Below are 20,731 nucleotides of genomic sequence, written 5' to 3'. Positions count from 1 at the left end.
CATATCCAACCCATATCCAGCCAGAAATAAGTGTTGCCACGAATGTGGAGGAAAAGGAAGCTTCCTTATACACTGTTGGTGGGAACGTAGAGTTGTCCAGTGTCTATGAAAAACAGTATGGAGATTTCGCAAAACATTAAAAATAGATCAGCTGTTTGATCCAGCAGTTCTATCCCTTGGTACCCATCTGAAGAATATGTATATTAATAAATTAACTTGGAATATATATATAGTATTATATATATTAGTGTATGCTATATACACACATGTGCGCACACACATATATTATTTACTTATTCCTATGTTCATTGCAGCACTATTTACAATAGCAAAGCTATGGAAAAAAATGCAATGGCAGGAGTTAATGAGATGTGATATGTATATACAATGGAATACTACTCGGCTATTTAAAAAAAAAGGCTGAATTCTTGCCATTTTTGACAACATGGATGGAACTGAGGGGATTATGTAAGTGAAATAAGTGAGTAGAAGAAAGATAAATACAGGATGATTTCACTCATGTGGGATGTAGAGAAAACAAAGGACAGACAGAAGTAATCCAAACAATCCCTTGGAATCCATCTGCAGACCCAAAGCTACCAGTGGAGGAGGGAGGAGTAGGTATACAGGGTGGAGGTAGCCCAAAAGACTGGTGTTAGGGTACTGGTATTTTGGTGATGGGTGTGGTGTAGTAACATACATTTGAAATGCCTAAACCTGTATTTCTGAAACATATACAAGTATCATTAACCAACATTACCTCAATTAAAAAACAAGATGCAGTCATGGGAACCCACTGCTAGAGCCTACCCAAAGTCTTGGGAGAGCCCTGTGCAGGTGAGAGACCCCAAAACCCAAGCTTCATTAACATCCTGATGCATCCACCTCTGGTCAGGTCTCAAGGCAGAATCGTGAGATCTGAAGCAAGCAGGTGCAGCTTGTGGTTAGGACTGGACACAATAAATCTAGCTCAAGGTGGCCCATATCTTTTTCTATCTTCCCTTTGTTGAATGAGTTCTCCCATTTCCTTCTTTTAGAAAAGTCTCTGGGTGGATGAATTCCTTTCTCATCATCTGACTCCAGTCAGAGCAGATCATTGCGCTCACTCAACACCTCCCTAAATCCCCAGGGGCAGCACCCTTTTTCAGCTGTGTTGTAATCATTTTCCCTCTCCAAGCTTCTGCTCAAACTTGTCCCTATGCCTGTGGTTAGAGAAGTGACTGGAAATCAGGAACCCCATGTTCTTCTCCCCTACCAGCCAAGGACTCATTGACCCCCTAGGACGAATTCCTGGGGGCTCTCAGTCTTGATTTCTGACTGTAAAATGGGGTGGTATCGTGAGCATTTCCCTTGGATCCCCATCTGCAGAAGTCCTATAAGTTGATAGATGATGAGAGCTCTTATTTTTTAAAGATTTGACACTCATGTGGAAATGTGATGTTTAATTACAAGGAAGACATAGTCACAGGGCTAAGAGTTCATTTTTTTTAACAACACATTCTGGAAGTCAAGTAAGCTGGAGCTTGCTGGTGCAGCACTCAGCACTCATGGCATGAGAAGTGTTTATCTAAGGAAAACATGCTGAAGTGTGGTTAGAACAAGGGAAGGAATAAAAAGAAGGCAAGATCATTATCAGATTTACTGACACTTAAAGGGAAAAAGGAAACAGAGGAAGATTAAGAGACAGACAGAAAGGGAGGAGGCGATCCTAACAAGAGAAAACAAATAGAAGAAAACAGGGGCAAAAGTTTAAACTTGGATAAAATTTTCAGAAGTGTACCACCTTGACCCAGCCTTGCCCTTTCTCTATTAATTCAAGCTATGATTACGATAGCCTCAGAAATTCACAACTTAAGGAAACTGAGCACCAGGGCAGCAGGTTCCCTCACAAGAGACACCATATAGTTTCCAGCAGAGATGAGATTGCAACCCAACTTCTGCACCTGGAATGAGGTCTCAACTACTCTACATGGACTATATATAACGAATCAGCCTGAGAGAAAAGTCTGCTGATATTCCAGTTTATTAAATTTAAGTGTATATCATGCTGGTATTATTAGAATGTTCAGGTATAAAACTGCTTTCAATAACATTTATTTCCTCATGTAAACTGCTAGTAATTTAGTAAAATACAGAGCTTTTTTTTTTGAAGGATTTATTTATTTATGCATGCAAGAACTGGGGTATAGGCCAGAGGTGCCGGGGTGGGGGGGTGAGAGGATTCACCAGAGACAGAGTGGGGAGCAGAACAGGCAGATTGACTGAAATACACTGCTGAGGGGAACAGCGGGCGAGTCAGGAGAGGTCTGGTGCACCATGTGGATAGCTCCCTGGCTGGGGATCGAACTTGGGCTGCAGTGACTGCAGATTGCTTCATAGGTTGTGTCTTCATCCCTTGTGCCACCAGGGAGACCCAAAATACAGAGCTTTGTACAGAAGGTAAAATATCCTGCCCTCTAGGAAGGAGTTTACAGACTTTGCTGAGGAAACAGAGTCTAAACACATCAAAAGTTGATGAGCAATCCAGACAAGATTGAGATGCAGTGAAATCTTGGCTGGGAGAGTTTGGAGGTAGAGCCATTCTGGAAGCTGGAGATGGTGAGGCTTAAGCCAAATTTGAAACACCAGTGACTTCAGAGAGGAAATAAGTAAGTATGGCCAGTAGGGAAATATATAAGCAAAGACCTAGAGATAGGAAATGTGGGATAGAGGGACAGTGAGTTTACCAATCTGGCTAGATTTAAGAATTTATGTATGGAAAATAGTATGCAAGGATGGAAAAAATGGGGACAGATTGAGGAGGGCAAAATTAAACTTGAGCAAAGGGTGGAGAGACTTCATGCTAGAGGCAAAAGGAATCACAGAGACTTTAGTGATGACATGATGAAAATATACTAATTAATCTTGCTGTGGTGTACAGTAAAGATTCGAGGATAAAAGTGGCAGTGGGAGATTAGTTAGAATGTCTTTCAGGTGTAGAGTGATCTTGAATGGGTTAAACATACCCCCTAATTCTCATTTGCTTCATCCATTTAAGCAGAGTTTTTCTTAATAGAAGAGAAGCAAACTTCAACTGTATCCCAAAGACCAAAATAATGGCTTCCCCAACAATCAGAAGTCACATTCATTGAAAAACTAGAGATGGCCCTGTTGAATGCATTGTTCCCTCCAAAATTCTCCTTGGATGAAATTACTGTCCAAGGGAGTTGCTTACAATATCACCACAGTGATGAAAATGAGGAGACTAGAGTCAGAATTAGCACCACTCAAAGTCTGACCTCAGCCTCCAGCCCCCACCTTCCCCAACACTAACTGCTGCCTCCAGGCAGAGCCAAGAGGAAGTCCACAGCCACAAGTGGCTGTTTGTTTGAGCTTGGCTGGCAGTTCACCAGGGCCAGCCGTAGTCCTTGCACAACCACAAGCGTCAGTTAAAAAGAACAGGAAGGACACCTGGGGGCTTCAACCTTAAAATAAGATCTGTGAATCCCAGCAAAAAAAAAAAACACCCTCTGTGCAAGCTGCCTCTTCATGTTTGAATTACTCTTTGTTGGGGTATTAATTCCTCTGTAGCTAGTGAAGTAAATGCACGCATGGAAGACATTTTAATGGGATGTTTTCTCTTTGTTACAGGTTGCGTGTTTGTATGTATGCATGTATGCACACAAGTGTAAGCTACCCAGCTCTTACATGGAAAGACCAAAGAAAATACCAAATAATATTTGCAACCAGGGAAAAGACTACCCAAATTTACTTTAATCTTTGAACAAACCAAGACATGGTATGTATTTTTCCCTAAAAGATCGATCTTTTCACCCATTAAACTTTTGTTTATCCAAGTGACCCTCTTTAAATTATTCTCTCCATCCTCTGAACTCCTCCTTGTCTTTCAAATTCCTTCCTTGTCTGTCAGCCTGTTCCTCCAAACCTTCCTCCAGAGCATGTTGGCCACATAGTACCTCCTTAGTATTGTTAGTTAACCTCCATAATAATACTAAGTTCCTACTGTACGTCCAACACAGTATAAGGTGTCAGGAAAAACTGGTGCCTATACTCAAGGAGCTCTTTATCCATTAGAATAAATGAATAAACAAAGAGCTGGCCCTAGTAAAACGGGGCCAGGGACCTAATATGGCACACATGTTAAGCATTAGCCTTAGAGCCTGCCTAGAGCCTTTGCTAAGGGAACCACCTTACATAGCTTTCTTTATACTGTATGACCATACTGTGCTCCAATTTAGCTGACAAACCAATGAAGAGAACATAGCCAAGAATACCAATCAGGAGGCCAGTCAGCAGCCTTATGAGATGGCGGGACCCAAAGCAGTTGGCTCATGCAGAGGTGAGTCACTCATTCTTATTTTGGAAAATTAAAAAAAAAAATGTATGGCAGCAGTCAGTGGGAATAGCAATTAATGATTGTGAGGTAGGTGGTGGCAGAACAACCTTGATGGGTTGAGATGAGCCAAAGTCAACCACAATAGCAGCCAATATTTATTGAGTGCCTACTATGTGCCAGACTGTCTTGTATTAGTCACATCTTACAGTTGAGAAAATGAAGACATAGATGAAGTAATTTCTCTTTCCTGGGGTCTTAACCTTTCCAAGACCACTCTCCCACCACCTGACCTTCCTAGTCTACCCTGTTGTAACTTCTCTACTCAAAGTGTGGTCCATGGGCCAGAAGCAACAATGTTAGCTGGGAGTTATCAGAAATGCAGCATCTTCGTCCCACCCCAGACCTACTGAATCATAGTCTGCATTTTAACCAGATTCCCAGATGACTTGTTATCACATGAAGTTGGAGAATCATTTTGTATTATTTTACATTATATTACTTCTCACTGCTTATGAAAACCTGTACTTTTATCATCACTAAGAGTGACGGTTTGATAAAGACTGGAGTTTTGTTTGAATGCCATTACTCCTCTTTTCCCTCAGATCTTAAAACACATGGTAGGCATTTCAAAAATATTAATTGAAAAAACAAATCATGAGTGATTTTTCCAGAGCTGATGGATAGTTGAAACCACTACCGAGGAGTCAATAAGTGACTTCTTGTTCCAAGAATTCCTTCCTCTGGTTTCTGGGGGTGCTGGAGGCTGGTGGCCCTCAAATGAGTCTTTCTCTGGGAATCACCCTCAACAGCCTCACCCATCATCATGTCTCCTTCCTAGGGGTGACCTGCACCTAAGGAAATGTGGGAAGGGGAAAGCAAAGTCTAGACCAGCCCCTCTTCCTTCAGTTTGGAGCAACTCTGTGTGGCCATAAGCTCCAGGGCTCCCTGTGGGGTGCACTGAGATCTCAAGCTACTGCCTTGTACCCCAATTTTTACCTCTGTCCAGGAATCTATTCCTTCCTGTCTCTCAGGAATTGATCCCATTCCCACCCTCCCCCGTATTTTCTGTGTCCAAATATCGATCCCAGAGTATGTTTCCTGGGGAATCCAACCTCAGACCAGTGGATACATGGGAAGGATGGGTCACATCAATGGTGGGCCCCTCAATAGACCCAGGAGTTCCTACTAAAGAGCTACCTTGGGCGACTTCCAAATCCAGAAGAGTCAGTTGTTCCTTCTCTGGATTTCCCAAAGCATGTCACCTTACAGTGAACCTCTATTTCTGTAATGAAAATAACTAGATGAGAGAAGTACAAAGAGGATTCCTAGGAAATACAGTGGATGTATGACTGATTTTAATGCAAGGGATAAAGGAGATTTCTAATTGTGCAGGTCTTGCCGCCAGTACAAGGTATTAAAGCCAGGCAGCAGTATAACTTAATAAGCAATAGGCACAAAGCATCCATGTAATAAGGAGCATAAGGCACCAGAAAAAAAGCATCCAAATATCAAAATTGAAGTATAAATAAAGAAAAATGAATGTTTTTTGCCTATTGATGGCATGAATTAGCATCTGAATTTCAGCCATAAAGTGTACAATGCACTCAAACTGTAATCTCAGCTTCACAAAGTGGGCGAATTAGCCTCAAATAATATCCAAGAGGATTTTTTGGTGACTGAAGTACTTCAAGGATCTACAAATGGATCCCATTCAATAATACTGAAAGAAGAGTTCCAGAAAGAAAGAAAATGGATGAATAAGACAAGGTATCTAAATGATGATCCAATTTCAGCCATCAATGAGGTGTTGTTACCTCATGAATCTCTTAGACACACAGGGCTGAGCATCATCCTCCTACCTAAAATAAGTAAAACTCAGGGAAAAAATTACATAAAGCACAGTCGTGGAGACATCGGGCACCAGACAACAAATGACAATGGGCCCTGAAAGACAGGGAGGAAATGAAGTGAGCTCTATAATCTTCCCAGGGGGTCATGTGGGCCATGGTTTCTAGGCCATGGCACAGGTGGAGAAAACTCCAGGCAGGGCCCCGGGGTTGTCCTGAGTTAAGGAGACAGAGCTGAGAGTCTGGGAAGTCAGAACAGCTACAGTTCTCAGGGCGGACAACCTGAGATGACAGTTCTGCACAGAGAGAGAATTCCAGACCTTTCGAGGGTCCCTCTCAAGTATTCGGTTGAGGACTAACCAGTACGTGTGTGTCAAGAGGTTAGAGGGAAGAGTGCCCAGTAGAAGGAAAATATCAACTTTCCATGAAACACATCTGATCCCATCTAAGAAAACTTGAAAGTCAGATTCAGAAGTAACGTATCCAAGTCTCAGAACAAAGCTCAGAAAAACGAAAATATCCAGTACCCAGTAAGATACTATTCACAACGGCGGGCATCAAATTAAAAATTACCAGGCATACAAAGAAGCAGAAAATGCATCCCATCTGGGTCAGTTGAAACTGACCCAGAATGATACAGATGATAGAATTAAGAGATAAGGGCATCAAAACACATAGTACAACTATATCCCATATGTTCAAGAGACCAGAGGGAAGTTTGAACATGGCTAGCAGAGAAATGGAAGCAATTATCTTTAAAAATCAAACTTGGGGAAAGAGAGCACAGTAGACTGAGGTTTGCACTGAGAATCTTCGGAAGTCTTTGCATGCTCAACCCAGAGAAATGAAAAGCTCAGCCGAACCTCTCTTTGGCTCCTCTATCCATGAGCACCTGTAAGCCCTGGAGGGCTGCTGTTGGGGGCCCGGCTCAGTGGAGGGGCACTTCTGGCTTCCTCCAAAGGTTAGAGCTCAGGATGATGAAGCAAGGCCACCTGCCACAAAGGGGCAGCAGTTCCCTTCTTGTACAGCAACTGGTGCCAGGACGAGCAAGGAGATGGGAGGCTGGGGGACATGAGTTCTGGCCCTTTTCTCCTGCCCACCCCCAAACAACAGTGTAGTCTTTGCACAGTTCACGATCCCTCTCTGAACTCTGGTTTCTTCATCTATAAAGTAAGGATGGTGATGATAACAATAAGGAGGTTACTCATAGTAAAAGTGACGTTGTGGCAACAATTTGATGGCACGAAATGCATCTGCACGTTCTTTGTAAAGTCCACGTTTGTAATTGTTTTTGGCAAACCCCAGGAGCTATGCACCAGCATCTATGGTTCCGTCACATGCTCTTTCTCAGCTGCCACCCCGCCCCCAGGAATCCCTTAGTCATCTTTATCTTTTTATTGCTGTGCCTTGACATTCCTTGGGGCATCACAGTTCATCAAAAATAAGATAAGAGCAAGTAGGACGCTTGAACAACTAAGAATGGGAGAGAAATTTTGAAAGCCTGTTGTTCTAGTTCTCCTTGTTGGTAACAGTGAGTTACACTTGCTGATTCTGTGGGTGGGGATTTGGGCAGCACGCCCAGGGCCCCAGCTGAGCAGATGTGAACTCCTGCGGGCTGGGATCATCAGGTTTCTTCTCTGACATGTCTGCACCTGAATTGGAAGGACTGGAAAGCTGGAGCAGCTACACGTGGACTCTCCATGGGCTTGGGCTTCTCAGAGTTTGACCACTGGATTCCAAGGACTGTCCAGAGAGTGTCTGGAAGGAGTAATGTGTGAGAACCAAGTAGAAGCCCTGACAGTCCACCATGGGTGGAGGTGCCCCCAAGCCCTCCCAGATTCAAGGGGAAGGGACACAGAACCTCCTCTCAGTGGGATTTCAGTGGGGCTCAATGGGAGAAGTGGTAAAATATTGGAGGGCATGTTTTAAAAGCATCAAATGTGTCTAAATTCTGCATAACAAAAGTAACATTTTATTTCATGAAAGTAATTCTACCTTATAACATTATGTAAGTTCAGGTATTCATCGAGAGATTCAACGTGTGTATATATCATATTAAGGTCACAGCTACCCTGCACCATACCATTGTCCCTTTTTTTCATGATTTACACACACCGCCCCCACATCCTTTCCCTTCTGGTAACCACTAATTGATCTTACAGTTCAAAAATTTAGTTTTGTTTTATTTCATTCATCTGCTTGCTGGTTTTCTCTATATACCACATGAGCACTATTTTTTTAAGTAACATTAAAGTGTATTCAGGCTTCCAGGACAAATGATGACCAATGGCACATGCTCTCTGTCCCTAGATGAGCTTAGCCCCAGAAAACCTTATCTTCAATATCTGGGTTATCTGCATCATCAGTACATTAAATCACTCTGCATTTTCACTGAGGATTGCAAATGCAGTGTGGTGGCAACTGTTAGAAGCATAGCATTCAAACCCTCCTATGAAATTATTAACAGGATGGAACCAATTGCAGAGTTACCTTCTGAGCTTAATTCGAACGACCTAGGACACCAAAAAAGAAACTGCTTTTTCCTAAAGTGAAGTGAAAATCTCAGAAAATTTACATGCCAGCATATTTAGACTAGAACTCCTAGCTGCAAGGGCTAGCAACACCCCCTCCAGAAAAAACAATTCCACTTAATAAAGACACAGATGATAAGTGACCTAGTAAAAAGAGGCCTGTTCCTACAGGTAGTAGGTTTGATACTTGTAAAGTTTTACAGAAAGAATGATGAGCCTGTTCTGAATTAGAAATACTTTGGCTTAACATTTATTGTGAGATAGAGAGGGATATATTTGCAAGTAAATGTACCCCCCTGAAAGTTAGCACAAGAGCTTGGGGGAATCTCTGTTCTCAGGAACCTGCCAAAGTCACCCCAAAAAGTTGAGCTCAGAAAAAATGAAGGAAACTCATAAGCTGGAATCTCAATTTGGGGACACCCTTCTCTTTTAGTTTGAACAAAAATATAGCTCTTGATTTAGACAGAAAGGCAAAAATCACCAAAAGTAAAGAGAGAGATGTTGTGTTCCAACATGGTAGGGTAAGAAGCCGCACAAGTGCCTCTTTTAACAAAGAGGAATCAGTGATGCCTTCCAATTTTTATTTATACATGGAGTGCCCGATGACTCAGAAAGGCAACACAGTATGGTTGGAAACGTGGGCACAGGAACATATGCATTCACTCTAACTTCTAGCTATGTCACTTTGAGCAATCGCCTTGTCTTCCCTAAACTTTAGTATCTGCATCTATAAAATGGAGGGAGAGGAATGACTCTAGCTTTCTCATAAACCATGCTGACCATGGTTGTAAAACTTACTCTAGTATAATCCATTCAAAATGTTTCCTAAAGCCTGCTTTTTTTTTTTTTTTTTAAAGATTTATTTATTTATTTATTTATACAAGCACTGGGTACAGTCAGAAGCGCGGGAGGGTGAGAGAATTCACCAGAGCCAGAGCAGGACACAGAACAGGCAGACTGACCAAGTATACTGCTGAGGGGAGCAGCGGGCGGCAGGAGAGGTCTGCGCGCCATGTGGGACCTCGCCCGGCGGCCGGGGATCAAACTGGCGCTGCCGAGGCTGCGGGCAGCTTTGCAACCCAGCGCTCAACCGATGCGCCACCAGGGAGGCCCTCCTAAAGCCTGATTTTTATAAATTTTTATTTTCTTAGAGTTTACATTAACTTAAGTCTATAAAGATAGTGTATGCATGCTATAGTAAATCTGAAAATTAGAGAAATATACATAGAAATGCAAAAGTCCCCCATAACCCTGCCACTAGAAGCAATTTTTTGTTAACATTTTCGTTGATTTTTAGACTTTTTGCAAAACATTTTCTCCCTCCGAGATCTCAATGGAGTTGTAATTTTGTGTCCTCTATTTTTCCCATTTCACTATAGAATCTTTCTGGGACATCCCTTTGAATAGTGGTATAGTCTTCCTCTGTACAGTCGTGTGCCTAAACTGTAAAAACATTTTCTAGAAGGGGAAAAAAAGGGTCTTTTGTTTTACTTGGGAGAGAAGACACCAGAGCCACCTGCAGCTGGTTGGGCTGCTGAAGGCAGTGGCAGCTTTTGAGGTATAAAAGCATTAATAGTAGAAAGCACTAGATCTGCCCTCTGAGAGCACATGGTCACCACTAGAACAGGTTTCTGGATTTCCAAGTGCAAATTCTTGCAGAATTTCATTGAGAATATTGCAAACCTATTACTTTCACAAGGAAATGATTTCAATTTTCTGACTTTCATTTAAATATCTCCTGTCACATCTACATCTTTAAAAGTCTTGTTTTAGAAAACATGGCCTTGTGGTTAAATACTGCCTTCCTGCCTATCACAAAGTGTTCTGAGAAATCAACAAGTAATTAAGGAAAGATATTTATTAATAAATATATATATGATGCAATTTCCAGACATACATGAACAATGTTGGAAAAAAGTTCAGATATGTCTCTGCTCACAGAATATTCGTTGCATTGACTTTGTACTTAACATTTTTTAAATCTTCATTATTCATCCTTGTTTTGGTCATTCTTGCCTAAACGTTTAATTCTATTGAAGTTTCCTATATTTGTTATTAAACTTCTTTACCCTCTGGTCTGGGGTTTTTTTCCTTTCATAAGCCACCAGGACCAAACAGAAAACACCCTGAAATGCAAACAGTCTCAGAATTATTACACCTATTACTTTTTATTAGTAGTAAAAAAAAGGGGGGGGGCAAGGAACAATTCTATTTATGCAGAGCATAGAACATAAATAATAATAAAACATTAAAACTACTTGCATGATATTCATTTAATTCTAATAAAAAGTAGGTTTAGGTATTGCCTCAATGATAGCAAACACGGTGCAGTTTTGTTTTTGACCAGTATTTATATCCAAAAAACATTTTGGTTCAGGAAATAAAGTAGTGATAAAAAATTACAGTCTTTGAATATTGGGCTTTCACTAGTCCCCTGCTGCCCTTTATTGTATGTTTCAGTAAAATACAGTACATCTTGCTGTTTTATTTCATTGTTTGTGGCCCGTGCAAAATTCTATTGTCCAGCTGCCCGGCATAAATGAACAACAAATCAGAAGAACCAGAGAGACACTTTAACTGATTAAACTGGGTCTGGAATTTTCCTTTTACTGCTAAATTGTCACCTTATTGCAATTATTTTTACACATTGTGATTATTTTTACATGTTGTGATTATTTCTGCAAAATTAGTCAGAGGACTAAGGCTATATAGCACTCCATATAAAATCTTAAAATATCAAGCCCAGTAAAGAGTTCAAAAGTTGTCTTTTCCTCCCTAAAATTATTTAAATCAGCTCATTAGTGGAGTTTGGGTAAGAAGGCTTTGTTTTTTAACTGAAGACTTACCGTTTTTTGGTGGTTTTTTTTTTTTTTTTCCTTTGGTAAAAATTATTTGGCCTAAGGAACTTTGTCATAAATTGAAGGAAAATAACACGATTTTGTTACAAAATGAAGTGAAGGGCAAAATAGAATGAAAATTCAGTTCACATTTGACCCAGAGAGTAATTTAGAGCTAGATAAATAGGCTGTAGTACATAGGAGGAATTTCAGAAAATATTAGAACAATAAATATAAAATTTAACACATGAAAACATTTTTGCTACATTCAAGGATCTCCTTTAGATGTACAGGGTAAAGCAGGACATGTCATCTGAAGATGAGGGAAATATCATGTTTCAACCAAAACCAGAGATGTATCTTTATCAAGACAAGGTGTATGTAGACAACATGCAAAACCAGAACTAAAGTGTACAGATGCATGAAATGTGCACTGCACAACTCCAGGGGGAGCCATTCGGTATGAATGTGCCTTGATTAAATCTTATTAACTTTGTGCCATCTATTCAGGAATATTCAATTGCAAGAAAGTCAGAACAAAATTTACTTTTTTAGGACCTAAAATTTAAAAAAAGAAGTGTTGCAAAGTCAAAGAAAATTGACAGATAATAGATTTAAGTCCACTAAGTTTCATAAGCTACACACATAAGCGATAAAATTTCATTAGAGGAGCCTACCTAGAGTTGAATTGTAGAGTGATTTTTAAGGTATGTAAGAGAACAATTTTCAAATGCTTCAGGAACATTCCCTACCAACAGACAAATAATTTGTTATGATATGTGGTCATTTTCCAGACATAAGAGTAAATCTGGCTAGAATTCCCCCTATCTGGTTATACCTAAGTAACTACTTTTTGTACTGGACAGTAATAAAATGACATATATTTTCAAAATTGTGCTACTCAGCTTTGTCACCAATTTAGACTCACTTTTTTTTTTTAATCTTATATGTGTATTCATGAGGTTTAAGTGCACCTTAGGGAGAGACTCATGTATTTGTTTCATTCTAATTCTATCATGTTTAACTGAAGAAAGTAAAACTTCAGCTAGCAAACTATTTCAAATGGCAAATTTTTACTGACAGGTGCCATCTCTACTGAGTCTGTCAGTCTCTTAAAAAAGTACCTGTTCTTGTCACCTAACTTTATAGGCAAATATAAAGATGTCTGGATGATTAACACCAGGTGATCTACATATGTTAATATATGCCAGAGAAGGACCTTTAACTCTTCCTTTAATTACTTTGGTTTCCTTGGCCTGAACAAAGGAGCCCCGATTATCCAGACCACTGCCAATGCCAACTGGTTGATCATCGACTCAAGATATGGCCTCACTGATGGTACAAGTGGTTAAGTCTCAGCACTATGAAGCTACCAGCAGCCACTGCAGCACGAGGTCAATCCCCAGCCATGGCACAGCAGACCTCTCCTATCTCACCCGCTGCTCCCCTCAGTAGTGTATTTCAGTCGATCAGCCTGTTCTGCTCCCCACTCTGCCTCTGGTGAATCCTCTCACACACGCACCCCCCCACCTCTGCCTTACACCCCAGCTCTAATATGCATAAAAAATAATTCTTTTTAAAAAGAAGATTTGTCCATAAGAACAAAGCAACCCTGTTGACTAAAACCATATAGGTCCAAATCTTTTTCTTAGGTGTGTTTCCTCATCTGGACTAACCACTGCTCTACCCAGGCAGGAAAACCCAATCCCCAGTTTATATACACACCAACAGGCATTCAGATATTCTGTCAGCAGGGATTAGAAATATGAATTTCTCTTGTGGTGAGGGACTTGTCACTTATATCTCAATAAAAGGAGGGTGGGGGGAGAGAGAGACTTCTTCTGCAGGGCAAGGAATCCCTCCACTGGCATCTCTGGTATGGGAAATGGCTGGAATTCTCAGAGTGCCAAGGTGCAGGCGAATGATTAACACATCTCCATCAATCACTGCAGATTTAAGGTTTAAATATGTACTAAAAATGGCAGGGGCTCTGGGTCTGCTATTTATAAATGCAGGCCTTTTTCTTTTGCCTCTCCTCCACCTCCTCCTCTGGATCAAAGAGAGAACTCGGAGTCACTGAAAAACAATGGTAAATGTTTGCATTGCTGAAATTCACGCTGGTGCCATAAGTGGATTTAAGGCAGACTGGGCTCTATAAACAAAATAAAAAGATGGCATCCAAATGAAAATATGTAGAAAAGATACTGGGGGAAAAAATGCTTCGGAGAAGCAGTCTGGTTAGTTGTAAAATGACTTTAAATTAGGCTTTAAAAAGGATTGCTAAATCTTGACACATATATGAGCAGCTTATTATCATGCAATTGTGCCGTAGTTGCTTGATCTTGTTACTGATTCGTCACATATGAATAAATGATTAATTACCAGAAAGGCTAAAACAGAGTAGAGTGAGAGTACTGATGCTCACCCTGAAAGAGGGGCTTAAACACGTTTATTGCCCTTTAAGTGCATTTCATTAAGGCCAATTAAGGACTTTCATGTCTTATTAGAAAAATGAAGTAGATTTATGAGGTTTTCGTAGGTTGTAAATGCTGGGGCTAGCAGATACAAAACCGAGCAGAAATGTGGTAGTTAAGAGCTAAGAAAATATATACGAATGCTCCCAGAAAGCAAATATTTAATGGCAGTAAAAAGCCAGTTCAACATGAAGGCGATCTTTAAATAAAGAAAGGGCCTAATTTTTATTACTTATTATCTAGTCACTGTAAACTTCAGGATTTGCACACTCATGGGAAAGGTTTCTCTCTGTAGTTCAGAACCCTAATTCCAGGTTGGTGGGGGAAGATAAGTCGGGGGGAGGGGAGGCTAGAGAGGGAAGAGCTAATCCTAAAATGGCCTAAGAGCCAGAGTCCTTTCCTCAAAGCATCGGCATCTGCCAATAAAATATTCTTCTAATTCCAGGGTGAAAAACGCATTCTTGAAAGAGAGGAAGCTGGGAAGTAAATCCAACACAGACGTGGATGTTAATAAATAAACAGCAAACAAATTTCACTGGCGCTGGTGTGAGCCCCGGGCCTGACTTCCACTTTCTGGTCCCGTCAGAGGGTGTCAGAGCATTAGCCCCACCAAATGGTCATCATCCACCCTGGATTCGAGGATTCATTTTCAAGGCAAACCACCAAGACAGGTTAGTAAGCTTTTTCTCTTGCCCTTTGAGTAATGGTTATCACCCCACACCATTGTAGCCTTGGGTTGATTTATTTATTCAACATTCCAGCAGCAACTTTACTCTTTCTCTTTCTCTCTCTCTTTCACTTACACACACACACACACACACACACACACACACACTCACACACACACACACACACATGTGCTTAATATTTTCTGTGGATACTCTTGCGACTGTAGGAACATGCATGTATGAGTGTTTGTAAAATGCACATTTTTACCTTGCACAACATGATGGAAAGCCTCCACTCTTTTTTTTTTTTTTTACATACCCTCTTGGATAAATAATTTAAAACCATATGAAACTCCTTCAAGGAAATATCAACTGAAGATGTACACTCACAACTTTTTAAGCTCAAATCTCTCCTCCTCTAAAAAAAAATAAATAAATGAATATTGGCAAGACAGGAGATTATGTCTTCCTGATTTTTTTTTCTAAACTCAAGAGAAGTGCCATACAGCACATGAAAGATATCCAAAACTCACCAACAGTTTTGTAGCACTTTTAAATAAGCATCTCGGTTTTGCCTGTTGAAAACTCATTTGTTGCCACATGCACAAAAACAGACTGAACATGGGATTTTTTGTACTTCTTCAAGGACAAGGCAAATTTTTCTGCTGAAAACCTTTAAAATGGCATTACTAGAAGATTTAACAGCAGGGAATCAGATTAACTGCTGTCTTAGAAGAAACAATGAAGAGGGGGTCAATGATATGTATAAATAAAAGGACCTAAATGCACATCCCTGGCAAAAAAAAAATCAAAACAGCAACAAACACATAAGACAGCAAACAAAATATTAATTTCAATGTCCTTAGTATAACTCTATTTTGTACTGTGAATTTGATTTTCCAAACAAATAATGGCCTGGACACAGACCTAAAGCAACTAGCCATGTATCTGTTCAGACTCTGCAAAGAATTTTATTGAACCGAAATGTGATGAGCATCTGTCCTTGGTGATTTATTCCAAACAGCAGAGATGTTATAAAATGAACACATTGCATCTCCTGCTATAAAAGAGAAACAAAATGATCTTTTAGTTAATATCCAATCAAACTTCAAGACACCTTATGGAACACAAGGATTTCATGGGATCATTTCATTCCTTTGCACCTTTCTCCACAATGCTAAAACAGGATTAACTTAAGAATTTCTAAAATGCAGAGCTAAATGCGTATAACGGGTTTTGTTTTTTTCCAGATCAACAGATGCCACTTGATTTTTATTTTTATTTTGACAACCCAAACTGTAGGCCCAGGCTAGGGTGCTAATTACCAATAAGTTCTTATTAAAGAACCAAGAGTGCTTTTTTAGAAAGTTCAATACCAATTTGGGCCTCCGGGCTACTGAGTTACAAATAGGAGCAGAACCTTTTCAAGTCCAGGATTGGATATACATTTTGTCAGGCACAATAGACTATTTCTGGGAGAATTGCTGCTAAAAAGAAAAAAGAGGTTGGGTTTAAAAGCCTTCAAAGACTTCTAGCCTGTGAGTCTTGTTCCACAAAAGAATTTTCAGATGACTTGTGGTACAGATGAATCCCAAATAAATTAATGCCCACGGGACATTAAAATTACAATTCGCGCCCCAAATATTTCCACAATACAGCAGTTTGAGATTGTCAAATAAAAACAATACAGGTTTTATTTAATCTATCCAATTATTTTTAAGAAGTTCATTAAAACTAGGGAATTAAACTTTCAAGTGATGAAAAGGTAATTTCTGTTTATATCCAACTCAGAAAAAAAAGTCTCAAATTATTAGAGTTAGAACAAAATGAGTTTTTAATATTAGGCAAAGAGAATGCTTTCTATTGAATCATAGAACTAAATCTGCCAACACAAAGAATAGGGATGAGATAAGGGAGGATTTAGCATATTCCAGAAGAGCTGGAAAATTTCAAACCTGATGTGGACTGATTGCTCTGAATTTTTTAGGTTGGTTGTCCATAAATCTTCGTTGTAATGAAAAAGCTGCCAAGCCTGGCATTTTCATTTCGGCTCTTCAAATTCTAATGAAATTCTATACATAGATTTTCATGTATAGAAATTCTATGTATAGAATTCATGAAATTCTATGTATAGAATTTCATATTTGGCATACCTAGTACATATGGTTAGGTAACGCTTTGTGGCACCACCTTGGGGTAGAAAATTTTGAAATAGAGGAGCAACTTCAAAGAAGTAGATATAAATCTGATCAGCCCTTGAAATATTAAGACTGGCTTTGGAAAAACCCCCAATCTCATTTCAAGGTAACCAGCGGTATTTCAGTGACAAAGACCTAAGGACTTAAAGCAAAGGTCACAACCAACCAACCTCCCAAGCTACATTTCAGCCTTGTATGGCTGATTTTGTAGGGTCACATTGTGTTTTTAAAGCAAGTTGGCCAATATGTAAAAATCTGATTTTATCAGGTTTCAGCTTCTTTTGAAAAATTGGAAGATCTGAAACAATGGGCCCAAATTGTCTCTGGTAATAGTGGGCAGGAACAGAGTGTGTTCGATTTCTCTAGTCCCCTCCAAGCACCCGCCTACCCCCCACCTCCAAGTCCCTATCTTCTAAGTACAGCTGCTCCTCCTAGATGTCTGGCCCTTTAGCTTGGGTCCCAGGCTCATAGTCTCTCATCCTTTTCTCCAAACTCCTCAAGATGGTCACATTTCTTATTTCAGAGAATGGCTAACCAGAAAGAAAAAGAACTGAAAGATACGTAGAGACAAAGTGACTTACCTAAAAGTCGGTTACGAAATAAAATTCTGAATATTGATTCAGCATATTTTTAATGAGCAAGCTAGGGCCACCTGGTTTTGTCAGTAAATTTTCACTAGAATATTGCCACCTTCACTTGTTTACATATTATGTAAGTTTGCCTCAGACCACAATTTTGAGAGCCCAATGACCTATAAAACCTAAATATTTTATCTTGCCCTTTACAAAAAAAGTATGCCAACTCCATCCCTCCAGTACTCTAGATTTAGGGATGGGCTCCCATTTCTAGAGCTCACAAATGATGCTAATGCTTCACTTAGGGACCCTTGCTCTTTCCCATAGTGCTTTGCATCAGCTAAGGTCAACTGCCTGAGCCCATCACTTTATTTTCTGGGTGGTGTGGCCACAGTTTCAAATTCAGAAAGTATTCCATTAATAGAATTATTTCTTCAGTAATATATACCTAAGACTTGGAATATCCTTGCTGCCCACCTCAGGAGATGCCAGTGCTGACAGTAATTATGAACTGGCTGGATCCTGGTTTACTTTAAAAAAAAAAAAAAACAACAACAACAACAATGAGAACTCTTTTTTTTATAGATTTATTTATTTATACAAGCACTGGGGTACAGGTCAGAGGTGCGGGAAGGTGAGAGAATTCACCAGAGAGAGCGGGGAACAGAACAGGCAGACTGACAGAATACACTGCTGAGGGGAGCAGCTGGCGAGGCAGGAGAGGTCTGCCACACCACGTGGGTTTCTCCCTGGCTGGCCAGGAATCGAACCCACACTGCAGAGGCTGCAGACAGCTTCACAGTGTGATGGTCAACCTGCTGCACCGCCGGGGAGGCCCCTGGTTTACATTTTTAAAATAATACATTCAGGGAGTTAAATTGCTTTATTTAGCAAATATTTTTTTATCAAATGTTCCATGTAGCCCAGAGGATCTCAAAATCCAATTTCTTCTACTTTGTTAAAAGCAATAAATTCGATAGAAAGGAGGGTCAAATCAATAAAAGAAAAATGACACAGGCCAACAGATTGATAGGAGTTGTACTTCCTGCCCCAGCTGACAAAAATATCATAGCACTAGGGCCTATCTGGTGGTGCAGGGGTTAAAGTCTCAGCACTATCAAGCTATCACCAGCCACTTTTCACTTCGGCATGAGGATCCCCGGCCAGAGAGCTACCCACATGGTGCAGCAGACCTCTCCTGTCTCGCCTGCCGCACCCCTCAGCAGTGTGTCTCAGTAGATCCACCTGTTCTGCTCCTCACTCTGTCTCTGGTGCATCCTCTCACCACCTTCCCTGCATCTCTAGCCTATACCCCAGTTCTTGTATGCATAAATAAATAAAATAAATCTAAAAAAATTCATAAAATTAGCCAACACCTAGTTAGGTCTTACTCTGTGCCTTCTAGTGAACATGACTTTGTCATGTGGCATTCACAGGAACCCCATGAGATAGTGTTGTTACCCTCAAACTCATTTTATAGAGGAACAAACTGAGATTTAAAGAGGTTCAGCAATTTACTCAAGGTTAAGATGCTAATTAAGAGCAGGACGAGACTAGAATTCAGGTCTGACTTCAGAGACAGCTCCATTGAGATCTCATGAAGCAAAAGAGATTGTCATTGAGACAAACTTCTTTCCTATAGAAACTGATCAATGAAGCTGGAGAGGGTAATGCTAAATGAAATAAGTAGGAAAGAGAAAGACAAATACTGGACAGTGTCACATATATATGGCATATAGAGAAATCCAACAAGGGATCAGGTAAAGCCAAACTAAGAGCTAACCCCAGAAAGCTGACTATACAACTGACACATCCATATTGGGAGGGGAAAGGCCAGGGGAACATGGGGAAGGCGTGCAATGGATGATGGCGGTGAACTATGGATGTCTTGGTGTGATGGCGGGTGTGTTGTGGTAACAACACCTAAGAAGGGAGGTCCTATATGTCTAATACACAAGCAATGATGTAAAGCAATGCTACCTCAATGAAAAAGAGAGAGAGAGAGAAAGAAATGAGTAATGAGTAATCATGGCTTAGTAAGGTTACTGGTTGGAACTTTAGGTCCAAGATTGCTCAAATTCCCAAAGCTCACTCAGATACTGTGCATGCAAAGGAAATCACCTTCTGTTCAGTTAACATTCATCCTTCCATTTGAACTTTATGTATAATTATGATGAGCAATAGTGAGTCAAAAGGAGAGCAAATACCTGAAGATTCTGGAATTAAAATGTCAAAAGGACATGTCAAAAGTACTCATGTACAAAGATGTTCCAAAGGTGAGAATTTCTGAATTGTGTCTGTTTCTATGAAGCTTTGCTTCTAATTGGTGAGCTGTTCAGGTGGATTTTTCTTTCCATGATAAGAGGGGTTTCCCCTCAAGGGATAAATGTACTTACTAACTGATGCTCCCCCCACACCGACCCTCACCAGCAGAATGTGAGCCAATATGCCTTACCCAGGGGGAACTCAACTCAATGCCTTGCGGTTGACAAATACCATAAATGTATTACTTGCTCTTGCACCCCAGAGAACCCACTCTCTTTTGTCAAGTCCAGTCTCTGATAATGAGATGAAATCATCTTTGGTTAAGGAATTGACAGATTCAAAGAGAAGAGCCTTTTGAAATTCCTTTATTACTATTTTTGATTTTGTTTCCTCCTTGTTTAACTTCATTAGGAACTTTTTTTCTATCACTAAAATGAAAATAAGCTTTGTGTCTAATACACAAGCTTTTGTGTTTCGTTTTACATCTTCCTACCGAGGAAAGGGTGGTCCCATTCCACCAGCTCTCTGGCTAACAATGGCCAGTAATTGGAGAGAAGCTTCCCCCTCCCTTTTTTAGCAGCAAAAGCACCTCTTCTGAGCAGGCGCCTGGGGAGGAATGTGTCATAAAGGCACATTCCTCATAATCAAGGATAATTCAAAAGGGAAACAGTGACCGAACATCCACAGGAGCCAACAGAAGCCTAATCCTGAGCCCAGTTCTGCAGACGGGGACACAGGCTGCTGCAAAGCCAGGCAGATGCCAGGGAAGGGACCAGCCACAAACCGAACAGAAGTCCAGTCCAGAGCTTGGCATCTGGGTCCTTCGGCTGCCAGCCTTGCCTCGTGAGTAGCCACAATGTTTGGCTCCTGTGCAGAAAACAACAGAGGATGAGGCTAAAGAGGTCCATGCTCTGTCCTGCCAGCAACAGGACGAGGCAGTGCCAAGGAAGGCTGCAGTGCCACGCTGTGCCATGTGTGCCTTGGAACGGTTTTTTATTTT

General features: G+C 40.5%; 1 long non-coding RNA gene across 2 annotated transcripts in view; it reads left to right on the top strand.

Annotated features, from left to right (window-relative positions):
• Positions 1–20,731, top strand: part of LOC119252567 (uncharacterized) — a 59,295-nt gene that overhangs the window by 19,425 nt on the left and 19,139 nt on the right. The window contains exons 1-4 of one of the 2 annotated variants that reach the window (XR_005126846.2): positions 2,420–2,648; positions 3,631–3,778; positions 4,239–4,339; positions 14,471–14,696. This is a non-coding gene — a long non-coding RNA (uncharacterized LOC119252567). Of the gene's footprint in view, positions 1–2,419; positions 2,649–3,630; positions 3,779–4,238; positions 4,340–14,470; positions 14,697–20,731 lie in introns of those variants that run through there. The other variant, XR_008553344.1, reaches the window with a different exon arrangement.

This window comes from Talpa occidentalis, unplaced genomic scaffold (genome assembly GCF_014898055.3).
Source record: "Talpa occidentalis isolate TD23 unplaced genomic scaffold, MPIMG_talOcc4v2.1 talOcc4.10, whole genome shotgun sequence".
NCBI classification, from domain to species: domain Eukaryota; kingdom Metazoa; phylum Chordata; class Mammalia; order Eulipotyphla; family Talpidae; genus Talpa; species Talpa occidentalis.
This window is presented reverse-complemented; position numbering and strand designations above follow the sequence as displayed.